We start from the raw sequence: 13619 nt of genomic DNA on the forward strand, positions 1-13619 counted from the left end.
TCACTGCCTCAAACCTTAATTTTACAAATGTATATTTTTTTATGATGCAATAAGGAAAATATCTTATAAAAACATATAAGTGCATTTAATAAATGTATAGAATTTAAAAGTTTGTTGTAATTGGTTGAGGTTAGTAGTTGTTATTTCGACGAAAATATTTAAACCATATTCAATACTTTCCTAATAAATAAAAGAATGATATTAATGTAGTACAAATAAATCATATAGTTGCATAACTAATTGTATTGTTATTATCTAATAACCGCTCAAAACTTATTTTACTTTAGCTATTTGACATTCGTTAAATAAAACAAAAGCTATCTTTGTAATTCATTTTACAATTGTTTGTTTTCTCGCTGGAAGTCAATATTCTCACCATCAATGTACCAATGATAGTTGATCCTTCCAGAATATTAAACACTACCTAAGAGACATATTAAAGTAATGATGGGATTATACATGGTGCTACGAATAAATTTCTAAAAGTATAATAGACGAAATATAAACAAACACGGGCAAGTGACCTTGGAAGGGAGGGGAGCTCATCCTCGAGAGTGCGAGGAATGTTAAAACATCGAAGTGAAGAGAGAGGGGTGGTCGACTACAAGCACCGTGAACCTGAACTGCTTGCTAACATCAAAATTTGGTGATAATAAACCCGGATTGTTTTCTATTAGCAACCAATGTTGATAGCAAAGTTGTCTTGCTTCTACTTCAGAAAATTGATTATAAAATGTATACATTTTGATATTATATAAACCATTTCTGATAACAAATGTGTACCAGTTTACTTCCAATATTCTATTGATAACAAACATGTCATTCTTGCTACTACTGGATATAACACATCTGTATTACCACTTATCTCGGCAATACCAAATATGTATTGTTTCTATAAAGATTACTAATATCTATCTATAAGTCTTTATTTTTCTATCACCAATATTATTTTGATAACAACAAACACTTAATCTTCAATTATTTTAGATATTTATAATAATATGATTTAGATCCTAATATGGTCACGTTGAATGAGGAACGCCATTTCGACTTTGAAGATAAAAAACTTTATTGAAAGTAAAAACGTGACTCACTTTCAAATCGGAATTAACAGACAGAATGAGTTTTTGCATACTTCTTCCATGGAAGAAGGAGCAGGTACGCAGAGAAGTATTACTTCTTCATTCCTCTCGCCTTCCACAACCCACCACCTAGACTTAACAGCTCCGACGAAGTAACGGACTTTCTAGTGACCGATTAGTTATTGTAATTTTTTCAGTGATGCCGCTAAAAGAAAATAGTGTGATCAACTATGCAACTATCCCGGCTACCTTCCACCCCATTCCGCCACATACCAAAACGGTAATCTGACTATTCAGTTAGCTCAATCTAGCCCTACAAAAGAGATATACACTTTTTTCTTAGCTTTCCTGTGTACATATGGATACACTTTTAAATTAAACTTAATTAATTAAGCTCTATAAACAAATAAAAGGGCGATGTTTGAATTTTTATTGCAGCTTGAAACCCAAATAATGCTTTAAATTTTACGTTCATAGTGGAAGCCACTCAGTTGGAAAAAGTAGTATCAAAAAGTCGGAAACAACGCGGTAAGGGACGATAAGAAGGGTTTGTTAAACCTCATTCTATCCTCTTGTTATACACTAGATTTCAACAGTGGCGTAGGTAGGACTACCTGAAGTTGTTTAGACCCTGCAGGTCACTAATGGCCATCGTGTTCCATCCACTGAAAATCATAGTCATGATTACGCTCAAGAAATACTACCCAATGTGATCCTGCGCGACGAGAAGACGGTAGTCTAATCTTCAAATACTATTTTTCAGACAGGGACAAACGGGTTATTCACGTTAATGTTTATTTGTCTTGATAACTGGCTACTTTTGCATCACAGAAACCATTATTAAAGAATTCTCGTGCCAAATACCTGAACGATTCACAGGTAAATGATACATGATGATGAGGTAAATGGTGATGGTAAATGATATACATGTCATTCATGATCGTCATGAATACAGAAGCAATCTCTGTTCTGCACAACCGTTGCTGTTCTCCTATAACTTAATCTTAATGTTGCCTATTCCATAGTATCCATTACTTTCAATTTCGCTTCTTTCATGTTTCCCTTTTCCTGACACCATCAATACCTTTTCTCGTGTATCCTATATTAATTAAATTTTCCTCATCTTTATTTGTATCGAAATGTGTATCTTAGTCTAAACGTAAGTCCCAAAAAATAAATCGTTGTAAATGAAACCTCAGAAAACCTGCCTCAGATTAGGCAGATTAATAGAATAGTCTAAGACAGGAATAAACTAGGCGGGAACACGTTTTATTAATTTAAAAATACACACAAATAAATGTTTTAAATAATAAAAAAAAACTCAATTCAGAGGCAGCAATTAGTTAACACTTCTCTCGGGCCAAGATGTTTCGCAGGGCCGAGTGCAATATCTCTTTTGCCCATGGAATTTTGCTGATACAGTTGATAAATTCATGAAAAATAGTAATTAATGATGAAATTGTTACTATTCTAAAAGACAGTTTGACGTAATAATTATTAGAAGGGTCGTAACCCTCTAGTTAACAAATTCGCACAGAAGACCCGTAATACAAACAATTATTCGAATACTTGCAACAAAAAACAGTAATGGCCCAATGTAAATGCCTGAAAGGCGTGTTTAAAAACCGTTACCGACATTGCGACTGCATAAAGTAAGCCAAGTGAGCGGAAACAACTGGCGAACCTAATAAACCGAACGGAACAAGAGCGCAACCCTTCTAATAAACAGCGAACACAATAAAAGTCAAAACAAAACATGTTAATCCGACTGTCCCGACCCCTTGAAGAAAATTAAAAGGATTAATTTCTCACTTGTTTTAAATACTCGACAAAAAGACTTGCAAGGAGGGTGGCTTTGCACGTTCCAGACCATTAGACGTTCGCCCGGAAGGGTTGAATCGGTCCAATTAATGAATTTCCTCCCTAAGGACGAAAGAGTTGTGGATCGTTGTTAATTCCAGTGAAGATTAAGACATGTGATACAATTTCAACTCAAGCGTACAATCTTGTTGGTATGGGAAGGGTTACTATTTACTTTTATAAAAAGGTAGAAGTACACAACGTGTCGCGTCACAGATTTTACTGAGGTCGTATGTAAAATTTAATTTATTGTAGATAATATGCCCTGTGGACAGACGGTTAGATGGCCAATCAAAATGAAAATTTCTTTTCATTCAAAATGAAAAGAAAAGTTTACATTTTTAGGCAAAAGGTACATCGTGCCATTATGTTAAACGCCAATCTTCGGTCATCAAAATGCCATGAAGTGACATACATCAAACTCGGTATTGCTTATAAAGATATGAAGGTTCAAGACAAATTTTAAAGCTATGGGCGATATTGTTCTTGAGATATCGTGTTTACAGACAGACAGAGAAAAAATGCAATTTTTTCAGCCACTTGAGTGATAGGCCTTGCTAAAGCCCACACAAGTCTATAATTATGAGCGGGACAAGAAATTATGCAATTATAATAATTTCCACATCCTCATCTTTCAGTTAGACTGAATGGTGATCGGGCGTAATCTTTATAACAAGTATGAAAATCATGAAATGAGATAGAAAAGAGAAATTTCTTGAACTATACAAAGTGGATTAGTCATTAAAATAAATTAGTAAGTTTTTAATTATATAGAGGTATAATTAAAGGATTCCAATCAAATTCAATCTATCCAATAACGATCAAACTAAAAAAAATATAACCGACCAAACATAATCAATTACCTAAAATAACCAGAGTTGTCAATATTGGTTACTAACTCTGGTATAAAGGTGAATTTATACACAAAAGTAGGTGATACACAGCAGATAACAACACCTTGATACTCAGCATAAAGGAATACTAGTTCTACTTTTTTATAATAATAACAAAATGTCAAAATGTTAATTTTTACAATCGACAGTAAGTAAATTGCAAACTTTAAATATATGCAAATGTCAAACATATTTCCTACAGTTTTTTTTAGGAAAAAATATAACGATTTGATTGGTTAATCTCATAAAGAGAAGTGAATTATTTACATCACACACAAGTCTAACGCTTTAAAATGGAAGTTTCGTAGGCGAGTTTACATTTTTTATTTTATTGACTTGTGTTGTTTTTTTAAAGAGTATATGGAGTAGCTTGACACGCACTTGTGATTGTAAGTTTTCAAACTCAAGTAGCACCTCGCAGTTTGTTATGAGCACCCCCCCCCTAAATCTTACATATTTATGGTTAGAACAGATAGAAGTAAGCAATAATATTAAACAAGGATGAGTTACTCTGGAGATTTCTTTCATAAAAACCTTTACTCTAAAACAAATATTAATTTTTCAGGTTAAGCATAATGATTCATAGACACCTTTAGAATTATTGTAGGAATACTCAAACAAGCAAGAGTAACTACTCAATCTAAACAGGCAAAAGAGTGTATCTCTAGTCTCCAAATATAGCAGTATTAGTAGTATTCGCAATTTTATCACTTTTGTTTCACATAAACCCTCAAAGTGGGGACAATCAAGGAAAATCTTTAGTAATATATCAATCACTATGTGCATCAGGGGTGTCCTCACCCACACACATCCAGGAATCCCACTGGATTTTAAACATACAAAGGTCTGTCCTTGCGTCTTTCTGTTGTTTGTTACATCATTGATTGTGAAATGTTATGATTTTATTGTTATACTTTACTTCTTATATCAAGTGAAAGAGACACAAATTAGTATTATCACATCATCCTTACAACTCTTTAACACATTTTCCTCTTTGATACAATATGTTTACAAGTGCTCAGACTTGAGCATATAAAGAAAGTCAATGGCAAGATTATTAATTTAAATTTAATAATTTATATTACAGTGATTAGAAAATTATTAATTCTCTAAGGAGGATTTTAAACAGTTTCATTTAATAGGCGGCCTTCTTAAATTGCTGTCTTTCTTTGGAAATAATTCTCTCTTTGGTCCAAAATATCTGTCCAAAGTCCAACCTTCATAATTTTACAAAATATATATGGCATACTTTACGTTTTTCAAACTTTTTATTAATCCCTATTAACTTGTTATATAATTAATTGGAGTATTTTGAGGATTTTAAATATTGTAAAAATCCAAGAATTTGTAAAACTAATGATATTATTTAAAATGAAGATATAGGGATTTGAATGTATACGTTGATTTGTTTTATTACGTCACCAAACTAAAGTCAATGGTATGATCCTGAATATCAATACATCAATTTATATAAAATGTAATAGTTAAGTCTACTTTATACTAGTATAAATTAACTGTATAGGATCGTTTAAGTGGTTAGCGATTATAGCAATAAAACAAAACATATATGGAACTTTGTTAAAGTACGATTTGTTTGGTGAATTACTTAATAAACATTTTATTTAAAGAAACTTTTGAAAGTCTAAACCTAATGTAATACATTTTTTTATAACATGTATATTCTGTAGTAAATATAAAACAGTGACAAAGCAATTAAAATAAATTTGTAACAGTTTAAACACAAAACATACATTGACATATAACATGAATAACCTGTAAATAGAAGATACATATGTTTTTGTTTTCTCTTTCATTCCTTCCATTAATAAAGATCAATTTAAATGAAATATATTTGAATATGTTGCTCTTGTTTAGTTGTTATGTAATAATTATTTCTTTTGTTTACATAAACGTTTAGGACTTAAATTAATGCAATGAGCTTTAATTTCCTTCCATGGACCACAATGACATTTTTTAATAACAATTTTACTAGCCATAGCTTTGAAAGTCATACAGTACCTTTTCATTGCTAAAGGTGGTAAAACAGGCTAGCACAGTGAGGATAGGTTTATCCTAGTAATGAACGTCCAAGTAATGAAAATATCGATTAAAAATGTTGATATAAATTTAATGGTATGTAATTATTTACATTTAGAAGGTAAACTAGTGGATAAAGTTGGCCTGTAAATGATTTTGAATGAATGAATACTTTTATGAAACATAAATGACGAAATGAAGCCTATTTTAATTAACAAAACATTTTGATAAGAATTAATTATAAATGATTTCTATAAAAATTACAAAAGGCACTTTTTGGGGCTATAAAAATAAAAAATTGCGTTCCATTTACTTGAAACAGACTGTACATCCCACAAACTGACTGTACGGGACGCTTATTAGCCCTCGGAGAGGGTTGAGTGGTCCAGCGCACTTAGAGCGGATAGCTTCAAAAATATTGCATCATTTTTTAAATTAAATGAAATTGTATTCTTTTAATTTGCGAAGATATTTCACCAGCCTTCAGCGCCACTCGGCACGGATTTATGCTCGTGTAATGCTTTTCTTTCTCGGAGCCGAGGTTTAATGAATTTATCGCCTTAATAAAAGTGCTAGTTTCTTTGGGTTATGTACCTTATTGCGAGGATATTGGCGACATTTTATACCTCTTTGTCGTCTTTGTTACCCTTTCTTTACAAACAATCTTTATTCTCTCTTTGTTCAACGGCTTAATGTGGTTTAATAAAGTGCTCAATCTCTTTTCTTCCAAGCATTCAAGGTTTTGTTGTTTAAAACTTAAATGGATTAATTAAAATTCAGATAGTAAAATCCTTGATTTAAAAATGTTATAAAGTATTAAACCTCTTCAAATGTTAATCAGACTTTCGTGTATCTAATACACGTCTTAAATATTTATTAAACAATATAGTTTTACGAGACTATAGTTGACGTGTGTGCTCTGTAAGATTTGCTATATTATATAAAATTAGTTTTTCTGTAAGGAATATATTGTCAATAGTTGTCACGACGGGCGTATTACCCATTTATATCATTGTAACAAAAACTGAAAGTTTCCACATAAAACTGCATTAAAGCAAGACAAATCGAATCTTCAGTCACCCTTTCAAGTCTGTTTATGGAAATGGGTGGGAAAATCTGCAGATCCGTTCAGCTTCCATTATCTAAAAGTCCAGATACCAGCTAAACCTATTATTGATGTTCCTTAAACCCATAATTATTTAACCCCTATTTAGGGGACGATTTATAAATTTAATAGTCTATCATTAATAATTTGTAAAAAAACACGCTAAACTAAGTTTCTAGGTAGCACGCATTACCAATTATGCATTACCATCCTATATCACTAATATATTTTTCATATTTTAAAATTGTTTTAACCAAAAGTTTCTTTTTGAGAAAATAACAAAAGCATATTTAATTGCGAGTAATGGGTGGTAATATCCTTTCGATTAATAAGCCTTTATTCATCCTAAACTTTATATATAGAATTTTGAATTCAGGTTGAAAAAATGGAAATTTATATTAAAATAACATATGGGTTTTCTTTTGATGAAATTTAGCATGTACGGCCGTACATATATTTTATGTATATGAACCATAAAACGTCAAATCACATTTTTTCCATGGCCCCATAATATACAGTTTAAGAAATGGCATACAGTTCATTTTTATACACATTGTTCATTAAAACATATTAATTTAAAAATTTAAAAATATGTGTTAATTCAAACCTTACCTTCATTAAGTATTAATAATATCACTATGGTTTAGCTAGTCTCATTAACTCCCAATTTGATTTATTGTGGGTAAGGTAATGAGTACTGTATAGTAGAGAAGTTATAGCATGACCGGTGACTTCGAGATGCGCAGTAGGCAAAGACGGAACTAAAGTGGTGGGGGGTGGAGCGGGTCAGTCTGTTGCCGTATTTAGCCTTGTGAACTTCGGTTACCAGTCTTCTATACGTGCCGCCCAAAAAACATTCGCTTGTGCCAATTCACAAGTTGTAATACAATTTGTGAATTGATTGCGTTGTGCTCATTACGTTTTAAGTAAGGAGTTTGTGATGAATCGTAATGTAAAAAGTAAAATTGGAGGTAGAAAGGTTATACACGGCCAAGCAAGAGAAGTGATTGCAAATGTTTACCATTTTATGAAACGGGAAGCAGAAACCAACACACTTATAAATTTGAAGAAAGTTCAGCAGCGTGTCGTAGAGGCAACTGGAATTTCTGAAAGTACGCTGGGACGAATTTTGAAGGAGGAAGAAAAAGTCCAATTGGCAATTCTTTTAGTACGCCCAACAAAGTAAGAAAACGCAAACATATTAAAAGTTATCTGGACAATTTTGATTTGGGTGTAGTTCGAAGAACAATAAATAATTTTCATCGACAACGGGGTTTTGTTATGTTAGATTGCTGTAGATTGCGTGTAGATCGTTGGCGTTATTGTTATTTTAAGTATACATCATTAAATTAACTTGATACAACTTGAGTTTTTTTTCTTATTCTACTGTGTATATTGACAAATTAGTTTAACCAGTTTTATATTAATTTTTAATTTAGCAGCTAGGCTATGTCAGTTGAAAATTTTGTAGTGTATAATTGTATCTACTATCGTAAATCCTGAAGCTTACACGGTTAGTATATGATAAATTGAATTTTAATGGCTAACAAAGCGTAATAATTACAATTCTGAACTGTTGTCGTCGTTGGAGATGAAGAATAATATAAATTCCTACCCCTTCCCAATTTATGAGAACCCTTTCTTACCACCAGGTCTACTGCGAACTCATTAAGAAGGGTGAGCTATGAACACAATTTCGGCAGAACATAGTCATTGTTACGATCACGTACATCCGGTCCCCAATATTTCCAAGATTTCCTGTATTGAATTCCCCATCATAAAAGTCCGTCGCCGTAACTACAAAAGAGTCTATAAATGTTCAAATATTCTCAAGGTCTCCTATACTAAATTGCTCATCATAAAAGACCACCGTGGTAAGAACATAAGGGTAGAAATGTTGGCAAACACTACAATATTCGGCTCCCGCCACCACTATGAGCCGGGAGCCGAAAACTCTCAGTAGGGGTAGTAGCACCGTATTCACTTCCCTACTCTAGATTGTGCCCCCACGCGCTCACCTCCTCCACTCCTCACGCGCATCCCACCGGTCATGCTATAACTTCCCTACAATACTAAGAGCCGCAGGCAACTGCTAGTATTTAAATAAATCTTTTGGGAGCATGATACAAGGAATGAAGTAAATCCAATCACAAATAGATGCTGGAGGCCTATACTAGTTTAGGACGAGCAATATTTGTGTGGTCCTAAAAGCTAGGGGAAAGTGAAAGGTCTTCATAACTGGAGGTTAAGGTTCGCCAAGGTGCGGTGTGGTGAACATTGAAATTTCAGAGGCCAGGTGGTTCGGTGTCCGGATGATTCAATGCCGCATCTCTCATGAACTATGATGGAAATAGGTCTCAATCTTGGGGCCGGTGAGTCAAACGGACTCGTTTATTAGTGATAGTTGCTATAAAGTACTTAAATTTTACTAAAATGATAGAAAACACCATTAGATTTTATTTATAGTGGTGGGCTGCTACCCCTGTGAACTCGACTTAGGCATATCATGGCTTGTTGAGAAGTATCCCATAGAGGGACATGCAACATCATTGAATTTGATCTTGCCTGTATAGAAATGAAGTTTCTTGCAAACTGTCTAATCTTTAGCTCAATTTGCTATCGAAAATCCTAGAAACAGACAGAGAGAACTTTTCCCACCCTTCTAAATAATACGCTTTGATAGGCTCAGCCAAAATGGAGTGAACTGCTTATGGCATGAAGATAATTCTGAAAACCTGTTACTTCTACCGAAAGGGATAAACGAATGTACACGAGTGGAGTTAACTTTCCATTCAAAAAATTAAAGTTTTAAAGAGACTTAATTTACTAGCATGCATGTGACTACTGTTCGTCGATGTCATGAAGGGGGAGGTCAATGTCATCACTTCACGATAGCAAACGATTAAACAGCTGATGTTTGTGAATTTATTCCTGTTCGCTAAAGTAGACCGTGATGAAGACATTTGGGCAGAAGTTGCGGGTTTGCGGTGTCCCACGCAGCGTCAACCTCCGACCACAAATCGGCCGTCTGAGCACGAAATCCCCTGCACGCGAACCTACCCCCGGCGCGATTGAGCGATACCCACCCCTAGCCGTGGCGTCATGACATCAGCTCTCTAATCATACCACCTACAACTGTCTTGATTATATTCATTTCCTTCTCCAACTGTTGCATGTTTAATCTTCACAGTAATAAATCTTAAGTTATTGATTCTAAGAGATTAGTCTATTTTGCTGGTTTAACATGGATAAAGTTTACTATATATAATCCTTGTGCAAGAGGACATGCTAATTATAATTTTATTAAACTAATTGTATAATATTATTCTGGAATGCTTCAAATGAATTTAATTGACGTATAATAAATACAAACTATTATTCTCGAATTTACGATATGAAAGAATGATAATAGAAGTAATCTGCCTACGCCTAATAATCAAGGTGCCGAAAATTTGTATGGTGGTAGTTGAATAGGCGTCCTGGGCGTGTTAAACCATAATTTACATTTGTTTAAATGTTTGATTTTATATTACTTGCCCATTTAGTGTACCGATTATTTTGTTTCAACAATTGCTCGAGAGCTAAATTTCACACAATATTTTTAAAGCCTATGTAATAAATTGTGTAGAGATGGAAAATGTTCGGTGTTAAATCGATCGTTTAAACCTCCTCGTTGGACACCTGGTATATAAAGGTCATTTCAAGATTTAAACCTATTCGTGGGGCACCCTGTATGTCAAATTAAAATTGTGAACGTGAATATCTAGAAAATGTACAACTATTCTCCGAATATCACCAAGAATTTTAGAATATTCTTCCATTTCTAATGATGTGCATTCGGTGTACGATGTAACATGTAAAACATTTTAGAAGTGTTTTGAGGGTTATCTCAAAGTTCCTATTCCAATGATGTGGATCGTTTCTTCTTCGTCGCCTTCGTTCACATGTTTGTTTAGCTGGTATGGGAGTGTACTTTTGATTTCCTTGTTTATCGATATTTATACTTACAGAGCCATTGCATACTACAACGATACTATAATAACTAGAATAACGTAAAAATACAGCAAGATTGTGACAGTAATAAGTTGAATGGTGAGGCATACCAGGATGTCCTATCCCCTGTGTAGTGAGATTCTCATAGAACTGAATAAAATTATATATAAATAGTAACATAACATAATTAAACAGATTTTAAAATGTTTGCCAGTGTGACTTTGAACTCACGTATTGAGAGGTGTGAATGTCCCGCACTACATCCGAGTCTGACGTCTGACAGTCGCAGTCGCCTGTAGACACTCCGGAGTATGTTCGTAGGCGGCTATAGCTCCCATAAACTTGCCGGCTCCGTAACAATAATAATTACACGGTATAAAACAGTTGGCGTTCTATGGGCTTATAATTTTATTGCAGCCCCCGTAATAACACAGCTTTTACTTTTATACCCGGGTAGCAACTCTGTAATTTTCTCTGTACGCTACTTACTTATATTTCTTGCCCAAAAAATTCTCTCGAGCGAACTCTCTTCGTTTCCTCTTTTTAGCAGCGTCACTTCACACTTCCCCGTCGTACCTGGCTACTTCTCAGTCTCGTTCTGGCTTTATATTTTAGTTTAAGTATAAGCGGTTTTCCTATAGAATAGTATATTTTTTTATGTTAGTAATTAAATATTTTAGATTCTCCCCTTGTGGAAGAGGGTATATTTAATTTGAGTCGCATAAAAGCTACACTACAAAAACATAATGGGTAGAAAAAAGTATAACGAATCAAATATAAGTAAAGAAAACTTACAATTTTTAAAAGTATGCTATCTATAGCTATAGTATATCTTAATGGAATTTACTATTGTTTTTGTCAGTAACTTCTCAGTTTGTATGACTATCACGACATAATAAAGTTGTAGGATATAAGTATTAAATTACCAAATAATAAGTATTTTCATTATCATGGATATATTTGTAGGGGTTTAAAACCCCTACAGTTTTTTTTAGATAGTTAACTGAGGTGAGTGAGTTAAAATTTTCAGCGTAGTTTTCTTTTACTATACGAGGTAAACCGATCCATAGAAATATCAATTAATTAATAACCTACAGGTCAGGAAAACAGCATTGGATTTGAACCCTGTAGTTACCGACATAATTTTCGGATTGTTTCAATATTGTTCTGTTCATTATAAATATGTTTTACTGATAATATTATATTAATTAGAATTTTAGTAAAACTTGTCAGTCTGTAAGCTTTGGAGGATTTTTCTTTTTTCAATCATGAATAATCGAAACAAAGAAAAGAAAGTTAAGATATTTCGTGTCACCAATAATAGTTAACCATTTTAATTTACCCACCCACAAGTGGGAAGTGTGGACGGCCTACTCATCGTAGTAGAGTACCCGCTTCAGAAAACGTAGATCACATAAGTCTCACTGGAACAGTACCCAGCGCGCCTCCGACGGGCAGTTTAAGAACTAATGGGCATCACTAGCGAATTTTGACTTGCACCTCTAACAAGTCTGTTTTTGGATTATTTTTACTGTAGTTCGTGTAGTTCTAGTAGTCTTCGTGGTCCGTCCCAAAAATTGGTATCTGGGAGAATACTAATGGCGGCGATTCTATTAAGCAGACGGAACGTGTCATACAGTATTGTTTCCTCTAAGACGCCAAATCTATCTATAAGTGATCGTGCACGAAGGACAGTGATTATCATAGATGCACCTTCGAGGTGTCATACCACTGCCAATGACACATAGGTCATCATCTTTTTTATGTTCGTCCGTCAATTTTCAGTATCTAGGAAATGTCCAATCAGCATCGGTAAAAGCCGCCGCCTCCAGGATTTTCAACAGCATCAAGATGCTTAATCCACTTTGAGGCAGCTTTTTTTTAGATGCCTTCGATATATTGACATCATTGCACTTCACATCTAGATCTCATAACTTATTCTTGTAGGGAGGAAGTTGCTTTGAACTGGACGACGTGGAGATCTGTTCATTGGATTCCAAGTGGAGCAAAGTCCACACAAAGTGTTGTCTCAGTAATTTGGTCTCTTTCATCGAACTGAGAAATACTCTGGCCCGCAAAGTCTTCCACAGTCCTTGGTTCATAGTTTTTACAATCTCAAGTAAGAGCATTCGGTGCACAAGTGACTCAATAGGAGCTAGTAAAGTTACTGGAACGTGATTTAGTTTATTCAATGTCAGTATCACGGATAATATTGTTTACAATAAATGAACACTGTCTCTACCGTATTTAAAACTCAAGTACAAACGGAAGGTATTTTTATACCCTAAAATAGCACGGTGTAAAGACTTCATGAACAATATCTCTTCAAGTTCCAAAATGATATTTACTAGTTGATATTCCACGAGTGCAGCCTTCTTACAGAAAAGCTTGAACCTCCAGAGGGACTACACCTCAGATGGACTCACCTTGGTGATATCACCTCTGACGTCATCCAGGTTGCCTCTAGTGACTGAAGGGAGAGGCTAGGAGTTGCTGGCATGCCACTGGAGTGTCCTCACGGGCATGTCGCCAGCTGGATGTGAGAGCCGCCTAGAAAGGTCACCTAGGACAGTTTTTAACTTTGCTGACCTGATAATACAATTTCGGCTCAGATATACTTGATTTTATTTTATGTGTACACTTCTGATT

Source organism: Homalodisca vitripennis, chromosome 3 (assembly GCF_021130785.1).
Source record: "Homalodisca vitripennis isolate AUS2020 chromosome 3, UT_GWSS_2.1, whole genome shotgun sequence".
Classification (NCBI taxonomy): domain Eukaryota; kingdom Metazoa; phylum Arthropoda; class Insecta; order Hemiptera; family Cicadellidae; genus Homalodisca; species Homalodisca vitripennis.